We start from the raw sequence: 14570 nt of genomic DNA, 5'->3' as shown, positions 1-14570 counted from the left end.
TATGGTTTATCACATTATCCTCCGTTTGGCATATTCTTATCTGATCTGTTCACATCTTCCTTCCAAATCTTTGCACCTCAGTGTCAGCTCGCTATCCTACATTTGTACTTATGATCAAAGTTAGATATATTGTACTGTGCCTTTTCATCCAAGTCATAAATATAACTTGTGAATAACCAAGCACGCAACAAGCCAAAGAAAACTTTCCCCCTATAATGCAACTTGAAAATAACCCCTTTAATTTCTACTCTGCTTTCTGTCCCTCATCCAATCCTATACTTGAGCAATATGTTAATACACTTCTTCTGCCCACTCCACCACCCAACAACTCCAAGCACTCTCGTTTTGTGTAATGAGGTTTATATATGGTACCTTACTTTGAAAATCTAAATGAATCCATTCATTGGGTCTGGTATACACCATAATGCTGAAATGCCAGTTTCAGTAGAGAGTGGTGGCATTTATTAATTGCAGCCACTGACCCACAAGTGGCTTACAAGGTCACTGGGAGCTCAATCCATTTAACAACCCATCAGCTCAATTGAGGATGTAATTAATTTGTGCCTTCAGTACATTCTTCAACATTTGGACTGCTCTAACACTTATGTGACACTAGAAGTCCAGGAATCCACATGGTCTCCAAAGCTTCTTTCCTGTAGCTGCCCAGCTTCTTAACAAAACTCACTCAGATGTAGTACCCTCACTGTCCCTACATTGCATCCATTAAATAGTCTTTCCTGCTGTCCTTGTTCTGTTGCTAATTATTGAGTCTGTTCATATGTTCACATTTATTTAAGTTTGATTATTGATGTTTGCACGTGTGACCATTCTGCTAATTGTTGATGTTTGTGCTATTGTGTTGTCTGTTATGGTATTGTCCTGTGTTTTATGCTTGGCACCAAACCACAATCGATTCTGCTACATTTCATTATAGTGGCAATAAAGTGACTCTGAACCTAATTCTGATCAGCTATTAAGGCCAGTTGAAATCTGTCCTTGTCCTGGAATTTCTCTTTAGTTCAGTAGACTCTACATTTTTAGAGAGATTAGGGGACTACTTCCAAAAGTAACCAAGTCATATTGATTTGATGCCCTGTGGTATTGGTTGAATTGTAACCCAATTACTGACATTAACTTGAAACTCCTTGTAGAGCCTTCTATTATCACTCAGTAATCATATACTATCATGAATCCTGCCTCAAGCAGTTTCTGAAATTGCCTGACTCCATCCTGTTCTCTATTATCTTGCATTGGTGCATGTGAAGTCTCTGCTTCCAAAAATCCATTTCAGAATTTTTTGACGTGTAGGAACAGACCCAAGTTATAGCTCTGTGATGACTGCAGTGGTAAAAATGTTCCAAGAAGGCTGTTGGCTTTTAAACTTTGTTCCCTTTTATTAAACTCAACCTTACTTGTCAATAATCTTCATCATTCCAGAACACAGCAGTATGTTTGTAATTTTTAAATGCCAATTATTCTCTTACAGCTCCAAAACAAAACCAGTTAGATTAAGTAGTTTCTCTCACCAAACATTTTGATGCACAACCAGGCTCTGGATTATTACTCAACGGTGGGGAGGGTTTTACCTGTGATTGACTGGGCCATATCCATTAATTTTTGTACGATTTTCTGTTCTAGGGCATTGATGTTTCCATACCAGGCTGTGATGCTCTCCATTACACATCTATAGAAGTTTGTTCAGGTTTTAGATACCGTGCCGAATCTTCACAAACTCCTACAGAAGCAGAGGCGCTGCTGTGCCTTCTTCATAATTGCGTTTACATGCTGGGCTCAGGCCAGGTTCTCTGAAATGAAAACAAAATGCAATTTAAAGTTGCAGACCTTCTCCAACTCTGATCTTCCGATGAGGATTGGTCTCTGGTTTCCTTCTTCTGAAGTCAATAATCAGCTCCATGGTGTTGCTGACATCGAGAGAGAGAGAGAGAGATAGTTGTTGTGGTACCACTCAGCTAGGTTTTCAAACTCCCTCCTAAATGCTGATTCATCACCACCTTTGATTTGGCCAATGACAGTGGTGTCATCAGAAAACTTGAATATGACACTGGAGCTGTGATTTCAGTTTTTATCTGTACAAACATATTTCTCAGTAGTATGTATATCTCATTAAATTTATGTCTGTATATCCACAGTAAATAAATATAATTGATTGAAATCAACCTATGTTCTAGAAAACTCACATATCACACTGAATACTGTCAAATCTTCTCTCTTTTTTGTTAAGAGGTGTTGATCCATGCTGGGTACACAGATGACAACATTTCAAGTGACCTTTCTTGTGTGCGTGACTAGGTTTCTGATTTTGCATTCAGTTGTACTTTGACACTGTGTAACACGATTTTCTGTCTAAAATATACAACGAAGAAACTTGTATTTCCAACAACTGAGAGAGTACAATGCTTCAGGGCACTTTTGGCAAGGTCTTTGAAAGTGTCTTGGGATAGCAACACTAAATTCTCATCTACTAGTCTGCAAAAGACAGGTAGTGACTAATAACATAAATTTTGGATGTCCCTTCTCTCTAACCAAACAATATAAAAGAAGATAAAGTTTCCTTGCTGTTCCCTTGGCTACAGATTTTATAGGGTCCTTTTATCTAGCTAGGGGCTTTCCTAGTTCATACTCATCAGTACCAATATGACAATGAATGTAGCCAGTCCAGCAAATAGGCTTCATTACTTATACTTCAATGTAATGTTTGTGAGATTTCCTCAAATTCTGGAACAACCTTGGTGGGTTTTCACAGAAGTCATGAATTCACAATGATAAATCAGCCCAGCAGGAAATGGTTTATCACATCAGCCCAGATTACACAGATTTCACTGATTAAACATTTAAAGTACATTTAAAGAAAAACAGCAAAATACCCTGAAAATCATTTCATTTTGAGAAATTTTGTTTCATTTCTATTGTTATAATAACTTCCTTTCTAACATCAAATGAGGGCATTTACAATCAATCAGGAATACTTCTGACAACTTTGGTTGCAGGAATTCTTTACAACATTTATTTCTGGTCTGTGTTGCTAACTTGTGTCTGTATTGTGAGTTTGCTTGATACTTTTCTTCCTCAATGTTTATATATTTATGTGGCTATATTTTACTCTTCATATGTACTTGCTTGCTGTGTTTTTATTTGGCATCTACCTTTATCTTTGCTAGCTATCTAAACAGCAAAATTCATTCATAATATCATATCATTCTACAATAAATGCAGTGAGCAATGTTTTTTCGATTACCCACAGTCTCTTATTCAATGCTTTATACTTAAAGGTATAAACACGAATCGGAAAAAAGTAGAATCCTCAAAATTTCTCTTAAATTTGGTTCCCTTCCACAAACAATGCTTTAAGATGCATTTCCATCAAAATGCTGCAATATTTCAGTCAAATTTTGGTACATTTGTTTATTTGCAAACCATTATTATAAGTAACAGAGGAATGCACAGGAATCACCAGCTAAAATCAGCACCTCCATAAGCACATGGAGAAAACAGATTCAAAATCAGGTTTAATATCACTGGCATATGTCATGAAGTTCGTCAACTTTTAAAATGAAATACATGATAAATATAGAGAAAAAAACTGAATTACAGGAAGTGTGTAAAAATTAAGTAGTGCAAAAAAAAAGTTATGATGTCGTGTTCATGGGTTCCTTGTTGGCCTTGTCTATTTAGCCTTGTCTACTTGCCCAGATAATACAGGAATTCCTGAGAGACGCAACACTGGTATCTTTAGGGCATTTCTTAACAAAATTGTCATGACAAAATGTTGTAAATCTTCGGAAATCTCCATCCCAAGGAAATATGAATGTTAAACTATTATGTATATTCAAGGCTGAGGTAGATCGTTTTGGGAATAGAGGGGAGATCAAAAGTTAAGGGCACCAGGCATGAGAGTAGAATTTAGAACAATGAGCAAATCAGCCATTGGTTATTAAATGGTAGAGCAAGCTTAAAGATACACATCTTATTTTCCTATGACTTGCTCTAATTCTGAATTCTCTTCAGACTTCCTATCAACTGATACCTCCATGGATTTGTTTGTGCTGTGGAACTCTGTCACACATAGTCTTGTCGTATTAAGTTACCATGGAATGAAATAGGATCAAAATGTTGCAGAACTAAACATGAGAAAGAGAAAGTAAGCAAGTACAAAAACAAGATTTAGAAAATGCCAAGTGAGGAAGAAAAATATAAACTCAATCTATAAAGTTGTTTATTCCCTGAATAAGACTGGGTTTATTTAGTTCTGTGAGGCCGGGCTTAAGGAGAGAGGAGTTAAGAGCAAGGCAATAGAACAATGTGATTAGAAGTGCCTTAGGGGGAGAAGGGACTGTTTTGGAAATGTGATTGATGGTCAGTTTTGAGCTTGGGTGAAATGAAACCAAAGGACCATAAAGGAAGGGTCTGTTTCTGCGGTGTACTGGTCTATGATCTATTGAGACCTTGTTTGAAAAGACAAAGGGACAGAAACAGTTGTAGAGTAAGTATTAGGGGATGAGAATGGAACAGTGTGGGATTGTTGGCTAAAGAGATCACAAAAAGAGACATGCGTCTGTCGGTCCTAAGGCATAAGCGGAAACCATTCTGAAGGAACAGGCAATGGCCTCCGTTGGCCTGGGCCGATCGAAAGGGAATCGGGTTTAGATCCCGAATCCGGAGTGTCGGAGATGGGCGCCATGCGGTGTCCAATGTGGTATTGCATATGATCTCGTAGGAGCTTGATGGAGCCCTGGGAAGAGTTCTCTTTTCTTTCTGTTGTGAAGAGACAGATTATAGACTGTTTTATGCAGAAAGTTAGGAGGGAGTGAGAGAGATGAGAAGAGATCAGTTCCTGTGAAGGATAGGACACTACTGTGGCATTCAGTGCAACTAAGCATTAATAAATAAATGGAACTTAGTTAAAAGAATTAGTAATTTATTTTCTATAGCCATTGTGTGATAAATGGAATGAGCTCCTGCAACTCTTTGGAAATCGAGAATATTTCTCCAATATGAATATGATACAAATTGTTTCATGACTTAAGTAATCTAGAATCACCATGATAGTAACTCTGCTGTGACATTTGAAAAGAAACATTTGACTCAAAATGTCAGTTAATAAATTCCCTCTGCAATCTATTGTCTATCTGTTTCATAATTCGACGAAGATCACGTCAAACCTCAAAGGATAAACTTGCCAGGCAATTTGTGAAGCACGGGCCATTCATTTTAAAAAGCGTTCTTTATTAGGGTTAATTTTTGTTAAATGACCTGCAGTTTTTCATGGCTTAAAGGAGGCCATTCATCCCACTGAGTCCATGCCAGCTGCCTAAACAATCTACAGATTTCCATTTCCCTCTTACTTCCCTTTAATCTTTTCTCCAGTTCCATTTTACCGCTCCAATTAGAAATTGAGTTGTAAACCATTTTTGGGCAGGATTCATGCTTGCTGGCAACAGACAAATTGAAACAAAATATTTGTTTACTTCAGTAATATTAGAAATAATAATGTGTGAGACATATTACTCAGAGATTAGTATAAAATATAAAGAGACAGATAGCAGTAAAATTTTGAGTGGTTTATGTCCTTATGATGGGAATAATCAAGTAATTACATTTCTCTCTTCCCACTTATTTCTGAACTTAGGGAAAAATATCAAAGGACAATACCGAGATCCTGCTTGAAGAGACCAGATCTGAAATACAGAATGACATGAATGGGGCAGTGTGGGAGAGTTGGATAAAAAGAATGAGATTGCAAAAAGGAGACAGGTATAGGCTGTTTCCTGCCAAAAGCTGGGAAGGCTTGAGGATGATGGCAGCACATGAACTCCTATTAGAGTTCAGAACTTACTAAGAACAATGGCAGTATGTTCTTAGTACCTGTCACTCTCCGTGTAAAGAAATTAGCCATGACTCCTTTAAGCTTTCCCCCTTTCACCTTAAAGCTATGCTGTAAAGCTATTACCATAAGGCTACTTAAGTTTATGTACAATAACACACTAATAATCTTTATAAGTCACAGTAGCAGCCACTGAGTGACAGGACATCAACATTTGAACATTCATCAGTCATAATTTTGAAACAGAGAATCTTTACAAACCACAGAACATGAATGTAAATAAGTTTTGAGGATTTTATTGGCTTTATAAGTGAAAACCCAACTGCAATCTATAGAAAAATTGTCACCATATTTCCAAGTATACTAAATGCAGCACTTATTTATACATAATTGCTTGTTTATTTCCTACAACTGACTAACCACCCATGCAGAGAAGGGTCACAGTGTAATAACTCATTTGGGATAGATTTATTTAAAATATGGAAAATGATTCTGAGACAGAACTACAACTAATTTTTCCCACGAATATGGAATTCACTAATTCTCTAACACAAAAGAAATATTTAGTGACTATTTAATTGATTTTGTGAAACTTAGTGTAATTGGTTCTGTGAATGGTCTGATTGGGACCTGGTTTCTCTTTTACAGTGATTTAGGAAAATATCAAACAATGTCAGGCTATAGCATTGAAAAATGATTTCGTATTGCTTTAGTTTATCATCAAGGAGTATTAACCGAAAAAATGTAAACATATCGTCCCACGAAGGAAATTCCATCTCATTTCTGCTACTTCATCAAATTCTATGTAAAGGTTCTATTAATTCCTGTACTGTGTCGTACTTGCTTTTTTTCTAAACTTAATCAATCAAAATGAACTGAGCCTAGTATCTCCCATTGAATGAAAATAAACATTCTGAGAAGTACTTATGTATTTCACTCATGTCCTGATCTCAACTCTACCCAGGTAAACATTTCCGACTAGCGTGAGAATATAAATGATAGAAAATCATTAAGAGAAGAACTATTCACTTGGTGCTAATGTTTGGAAAATGCAACACTTTGGATGTACAATATATCCACTTACAAATGTTTCAATCTCTCAACATGCTGTCCACCGGAATTTTATTTTTCAAAATGTATCAATGCTGACTCCATATGAGGCTACTCTAGATGTAGGGGTATATATAGCGTGCAGTTGTGGTGTTAGTTATTTTGGATTTCAATTACATTCCAAATACAGCTGCAGTGCTGAACCTGCACTGTGGCCTGCAGCCTTCAGGCTCCTGGACTGGCAGCAGCGCCGAACTGCCTCCGTGGCTGTAGACTCACTTTCGAGTTATCTGCCGTTCATGTTCTGTGTGTTATTTGTTTACCTTTGTATTGTTTGCATAATTTGTTCTTTTTTTCCCCCCACGCATTGGTTGTTTGATAATCTTTGTTGTATGGGTATTTTTTTAGTGGGGTCCATTGAGTTTCTTTGTTTTGTGGCTACGTGCAAGAAGGTGAATCCCAAGGTTGCATATGGTATACATACTTCGATAATAAATGCACTTTGAACTTTAAACCTCAAAGAAAGCAGTTTATGCTATCATCAAATGAATAACTGAGAGTGAATTTCCATTACATGTATACTCTAATAATAATAGTCATAATTTTGTGGTAAATAGTTTTTAATTTTTCATAAATATGTTCCCCAGCATTATAAATCAATAGATTTAATTATAAACACTGATAGAATCAGAATCAGAATCAGGTTTATTATCACCGGCATGTGACGTGAAATTTGTTAACCTAACAGCAGTTCAATGCAATACATAATCTAGCAGAGAGAGAAAAAAAAATAATAATAAATAAAATAAAACATAATAAATAAACAAGTAAATTAATTACATATATTGAATAGATTATCTTTTAAAATGTATATTAAAAAAGTGAGGTAGTGTCCAAAGCTTCAAGGTCCATTTAGGAATCGGGTGTCAGAGGGGAAGAAGCTGTTCCTGAATCGCTCAGTGTGTGCCTTCAGGCTTCTGTATTTCCTACTTATGGTAACAGTGAGAAAAGTGCATGCCCTGGGTGCTGGAGATCTTTAATAATGGACACTGCCTTTCTGAGACACTGCTTCCTTAAAATGTCCTGGGTATTTTATAGGCTAGTGCCCAAGATGGAGCTGACTAGATTTACAACCTTCTGCAGCTTCTTTCAGTCCTGTGCAATAGCCTCTCCATACTAGATAGTGATGCAGCCTGTCAGAATGCTCTCCACAGTGCAACTATAGAAGTTTTTGATCGTATTTGTTGACATGCCAAATCACTTCAAACTCTTATTAAAATATATCCGCTAATTTCTAGCTTAGTTCAGAATATTTATATTTATTCAATTATGAATAAAAATAAATAAAGCAAGCAATCAGAGCTCTAGAAGGACCAATAGACCTTTGAGTTTTCTCTGCCATTGAATAAAATCATGGCTGTACTGATTATTAGACACAACACCACTTTCCTGCTGGTCCCATGGCCCTTGATTCTCATACAGTTCTGTTTGATACTTCTTACTGATATGACACCTGAAGCTTTCTGGCTGAAGTCCTTTCAAAGATTCACAGGCATCAGAGAAAAAAAATTCTCCCCAACCCAGTATTAAATCAGTATCCCTTTATGTCCCTTTAATTTAATTACTTCATAATGTGTGATGCTGAATATTTCCAACATTCTCTGTTTAAGCACCAGAGTTCCAAAATCTGTAGTTTTTTTTTTCATTCTTCAATGATTTCCTAGGTGTCCCAGCTTATTGTTCCTTTTTCCTTCCTTCAATTTTGGGAAATAGATCCTATATTTAAAGATATGAAACATAAACTTTTTTGTGGGGGGGAGAAAAAATATTAGTAGTTCACTCTCGTTTATCAAAGGAAACTTGTAGTTAGTGGATGCACTGTCAACTCAAAGATGGATTTGGATATTCTACATAAGAAACTACAGATTATAGAATTATTTTTCTATACTTTCTGTAGTTCTACCTCAATAGAAGTAGTTTGATATGATAGAATATGTTGATGTTAGGAAAGAGGATCTGCTGGAACTTTTGAAAAACATTAGGATAGATAGGTCCCCAGAGATGGGCAGGATATACCCCAGATTATAATGGGAAGCAATCTTTTGGTGATGACCTTTGCATCCTGACTGGCCATAAGAGTAGTACCAGATGACTGGAGGGTGGACAATGTTATTCTTTTGTTCAAGAAATGGAGAAGTGATAACCCTGGGAATTATAGACCAGTGACTCTTACTTGATTGGTGGGCAAATTATTGGAGAAGATTCACAGAGACAGGATTTATGAGCATTATTTATGAAACATGGACTGGTTAGGATAGTCAGCATGGCTCTGTGAGGGGCAGGTTATGCCTCATGAGCTTGAATGAATTATTTGAGTGTATGACAAAACACATTTATGAAGGTAAAACAGTGGAGGTGTTGTATATAGATTTTAGTAAAGGATTTGATAAGGTTCCCCATGGTAGGCTCATTCAGAAAGGAGGCATGGGATCCAGGGAAAATGCAATTTGGGTGTATTGTGTGGATTCAGAATTGGTTTGCCCATAGAAGGCAGAGGGTGGTTGTCGATGGAACTTACTCTGCCTGGAGGTCGCTGATCTGTGGCGTTCCACAGGGATCTGTTCTGGGACCCCTGCTCTTTTTATAAATGACTTGGATGAGGAAATGGAAGGGTGAGTTAGTACATTTCCAGATAACATTAAGGTAGGTGGCGCTGTGGATAGTGAAGGTTATCGTAACTTGCAACATGACATTGATAGGATACAGAGCTGGGCTGAGAAGTGGCAGATGGAGTTCAACCCAAAAAGGTCTGAAGTGATTCATGTTGAAAAGTCAAATTTGAAGGCAGAATACAGGGTTCATGGCATGTTTCTTTGCAGTGTGGATGAACAGAGGGATCTTGGGCTCCACATCCATAGTTTGCTCAAAGTTGCAGCACAGGTTGATAGGGTAGTTAAGAAGTCATATGCTATGCTGGCCTTTGTTAGTGAGGGGATTGAGTTCAAAAGTCATGAGATAATGTTGCAGCTCTATAAAACCCTGGGTAACCTACATTTGGAATATTGTTGCTATTTCTGGTCACCTCATTACAGGAAGTATCTAGAAAGTTTAGAGAGGATGCAGTGGAGATTTATCAGGATGCTGCCTGGATTAGAGACAATGTCTTATGGGGATAGACTGACCAAGCTAGGGCTTTTCTCTTTGGAGTGAAGGAATGTAAGAGGTGACTTGATAGAGGTGTACAAGATGATAAAAAGTATATATTGAGTAGATAGCCTGAGACTTTTTCCCAGGGTGGAAATGGCTTGTACCAGGGGATATAATTTTTAGGTGATTGGAGAAAAGTATAGGGGGTGGGGAGAAATGTTAGAGATATGTTCTTCAGACAGAGAGTGGAAAAAGCATGGAATGCCCTGCCAGGGGTGATGGTAGAGGCAGATAGATTTGGGGCATTCAAGAAATTATTAATATAGCCACATGGTTGATCGAAAAATAGAGCGCTATGTAGGAAGGAAGGATTAGATTGATCTCGCAGTAGATTGAAAGGTTGGCACAACATTGTGGGCTGAAGGGCCTGTACTGTTCCTGCTTCTAGAAATAGGTTTGTCAAAATTCTGGGACTTCCTACCTAACAGTTAAGATTGCAGTGGATTTATAAAGATATCACACCACCACATCACCCAGGTAATTAAGGAAAAACAATAGGTACTGCTCTTGCTATCTATACAGAGAAGAGTAACAACATGGAAAATATGACATTATTTTATTATCTGTGGCTTCCATATTTTTTGCTTGAAGCATTTACTTGTGATCCAACAGATTTTTGTTTTGGATTTGGCTGTATATTAATAAGAAGGAAAAATTTGCAGTACATTCTTCATAAATCATTCTTTCAGGAAAAAATGTGAGTTTTTCCAAAATAAACTAAAAGGCTCCTTTCTGCATTCATCCTTAGCACCCACAACTACACATGCTTCTCAAGTGTAGACAATTCTTTCAGTAGCTTCTGCAACCTGCAGCAAATAGTTTTCATTTATAATGTATCACACGAACAACTGAGCTAATGCTATAGGTGCTCTTGTATGCAGAATATTCTCAATCACATAACATTTAAAATTAACACATGATTATGATCTACACTTCCTGGGTAGCTGCAATTTCAGTTTATGATGACTGAGGGTGAATGTTAAGCTGATGAATATAAAAGTGTGTGGTTGTGCATTTGAGGTCATTACTATCTATAGTAGATTGAAATTAGGTGACCAACAGATTTTCTTTTCAGTTTAAAACCATAGTAAATTTACACAGATTTACATATTTAAACCTCTGCTGTTGATACAAATAATCTTACAACATTGACTGAATTTAAATTCTGTAACTGTATTCTGTAGAATTTCTATTCTGTTTCCATGCCCTGGAGTTATTATTCCAAGGTGCATTTTTCTAGGTTTTAATGTTGCCTGCTGATATGATTGGCAGATTATTACCTTGTGCAAAAGACTTAGCAGGTGTAACGTGTGATTAAAGAATTCATTGCTGCTGAGGGAACTCCATAATTTGGATCCAAATGAATAAGTAGAAGAGAACAGTTATGCAAGTTACATATTATACTGTATATTAAAGGATAGAAGGAGAGCTATCCAAAATATAATGTTTAAGGCAAAGTTTTGATGTAAGAAAAAAAGACAGATTGAAAAAGAATTGCTCAGTCTCTGGGTTTATGAAGACATTGAAATGAATGAACAAGAGCCTTCTGGAGCCTCTTCAGGCACCATTGCAACATCCAAAGGAACACCACACCCAACAAAAAGCAGATGATGTGTGATCTATTTTTGGTCCAGATTCTGAGAGAGCTCTGTGAGGCAAGGTTTACAATACTTGCTGTAAAATCAAAAAGAAATTTAGCAGAGAATTGAAACTGGTCTTTTATTGTCATATGTTCTTATGGTCCGAACTGGGTAACCAGAACTAGCAGAGATGACGTGGTGGTTGGTATGGATCAGTTGGGCCAAAGCGCCTGTCTCCGTACTATAATAAATAATCAATACAGCCTCCAATGTTCACCCATTGATCCCACAGTAGTATTTGGAACTTACATTAACAAAATACCATTAAGTTTCAGATTGTGAAGAGGGTGGCAACATTGTCCTTCTATTTGGAACTGCTACCTTCTTTGTTTAGAAATCTTTGAAGACCTGATTTTCCTAAACATGCTCAAAGACAATTACTCACAGAATGCCACTCCACCGGTGATATCTAGCATGAAGACCAGGAAATACACTCTCTGTCCATTCATGTTAGAGAGAAGAAACAAGTATGGAGTGAAGATTAAGTGGAAAGTAGTTTCCTTTCTTTTCATTTAATTGCATTATATCTAAGCATTATAACAACATTTAAAATATTTAGTACAGCTTATGATTTGTAATAGCCTTTGAAAACTTTTGAAATTTTAAGTATACCCTATACATTTATACATATAAATCTTCAAATTGCTAAGCATGGGTGCAGGATTATTAGGCTGTCAACATAATCTAACAGAGGGGCTTTCCACTCACAGGCACAGAATATATCTTTTCCTACCTCTTCCATCACAGCATCTGGTGCTGCATCCCGAAATCTTTGGTCTCTCTACCATTCTGAAACACACTACAGTCCACTCGCTCAGTAAAGGACAAATGAGACCCTCATTTATCCTGCCACAAAAACTACAGGCAAGAAATAATTGAATGGTAGCGTAAGATGTACTAGAAAAACTCTGAAGGTCAGGAAGCATCAATGGAGGGAAATGGACAGCTACCATTTCAGGTTGAGACCATTCAGCTGCACCTTTAGCACCTGCTGGCTTGTTAAATTTGTTAAAAGGCTTTTGACAGCATCCACAGGGCGAACGTCTGGTGAAATCTCAGATCATATGGCATCTCTTCCTAAATTGTCCAGCTTATCCAGAGTTCCTATGCTAACTTCACCTGCACAGTTGTGGTCTGCAATTTGAGCTTTGAAGTCACGACAGGAATTGAATTGAATTGAATTGACTTTATTTTTTACATCCTTTGTATACATGAGGAGTAAAAATCTTAACGTTACATCTTTGTTCAAATGTGCAAAGTGCAATCATAGTAATTTATAATAATTTATAATAAATAGAACAGTCAATGTAATATAGAGTACACCCAAATCAGCGTGAGTTCATCAGTCTGATGGCCTGGTGGAAGAAGCTGTCCCGGAGCTTGTTGGTCCTGGCTTTTATGCTGCGGTACAGTTTCCCAGATGGAACAGTTTGTGGTTGGGGTGACTCGGGTCTCCAATGATCCTTTGGGCCCTTTTTACACACCTGTCTTTGTAAATGTCCTGAATAGTGGGAAGTTCACATCTATATATACGCTGGGCTGTCCACACCACTCTCTGCAGAGTCCTGCGATTAAGGGAGGTACAGTTCCCATACCAGGCAGTGATGCAGCTGGACAGGATGCTCTCAGTTGTGCCCCTGTAGAAAGTTCTTAGAATCTGGGGGGCCCATACCAAACTTCTTCAACCGTCTGAGGGGAAAGAGGCGCTGTTGTGCCTTTTTCACCGCACAGCCATTATGTACAGACCATGTGAGATCCTCAGTGATATTTATGCTGAGGAACTTAAAGCTGTTCACCCTCTCAACCCCAGATCCATTGATGTGAATAGGGGTTAGCCTGTCTCCGTTCTTCCTGTAGTCCACAACCAATTCCTTTGTTTTTGCGATGTTCAGGGAGAGGTTGCTTTCTTGACACCACTGTGTCGCAGTGATGATTTCCTCTCTGTAGGCTGTTTCATTATTATTTGATATTAAGCCAATCAGTGTAGTGTCGTCAGCAAATTTAATTAGCAGATTGGAGCTGTGGGTGGCGACACGGTCATGGGTATACAGAGAGTAAAGGAGAGGGCTTAGGACACAGCCCTAAGGGGCTCCTGTGTTGAGGGTCTGAGGGACAGAGGTGAGGGAACCCACTCCTACCACCTGCTGGCGATCTGATGGGAAGTCCATGATCCAGCTACACAAGGCAGGGTGAAGGCCGTGGTCTCTTGAGTTTCTTGTTGAGCCTGGAGGGAATTATGGTGTTGAATGCTGAACTGTAGTCTAAGAACAGCATTCTCACATAAGCATCTCTCTTCTCCAGATGTGCAGGGACGGTGTGTAGAGCTATGGCTATTGCATCGTTTGTCGATTGGTTGTGTTGTTAGGCGAATTGTAGGGGGTCCAGTGTGGATGGCAGCATGACCAGCCTCTCAAAGCGTTTGCCGATTATTGAGGTGAGTGCAAGGAGTCAGGCAAGGCTCTGTGGTATCGACGATATTTAACCTGGTGATTGATTGGGTTATGAGGCAAACAATGAAAGATAAGCAGAGAAGCATTAGGTGGACTCTATTCTCTACTTTAGATGACCTTGACTTTGATAATGACCTCCCATTACTATCACACAAATAGCAGCACATGCAAGAGAAAACTCAGCACCAACATACCTTTGGTGGACAGGTTGAACTCTGTGTCAGCCAGATAAAGACTGAGACCATGACTTCGATGGAGAGTCTCCTCCTCCCATCAAGGCATATGGTGTCGACTTACATTGGCTGGTTCCCTTACCCAGGTAGTATCGTTCAGCAAGATAGTGGGAGCAAGGACAACACCCAGCGCAGACTCAGCAAAGCT

Source organism: Mobula birostris, chromosome 2 (assembly GCF_030028105.1).
Source record: "Mobula birostris isolate sMobBir1 chromosome 2, sMobBir1.hap1, whole genome shotgun sequence".
In the NCBI taxonomy this organism is placed as follows: domain Eukaryota; kingdom Metazoa; phylum Chordata; class Chondrichthyes; order Myliobatiformes; family Myliobatidae; genus Mobula; species Mobula birostris.
The sequence above is the reverse complement of the archived record's forward strand: the minus strand, read 5'-3'. Positions refer to the sequence as shown.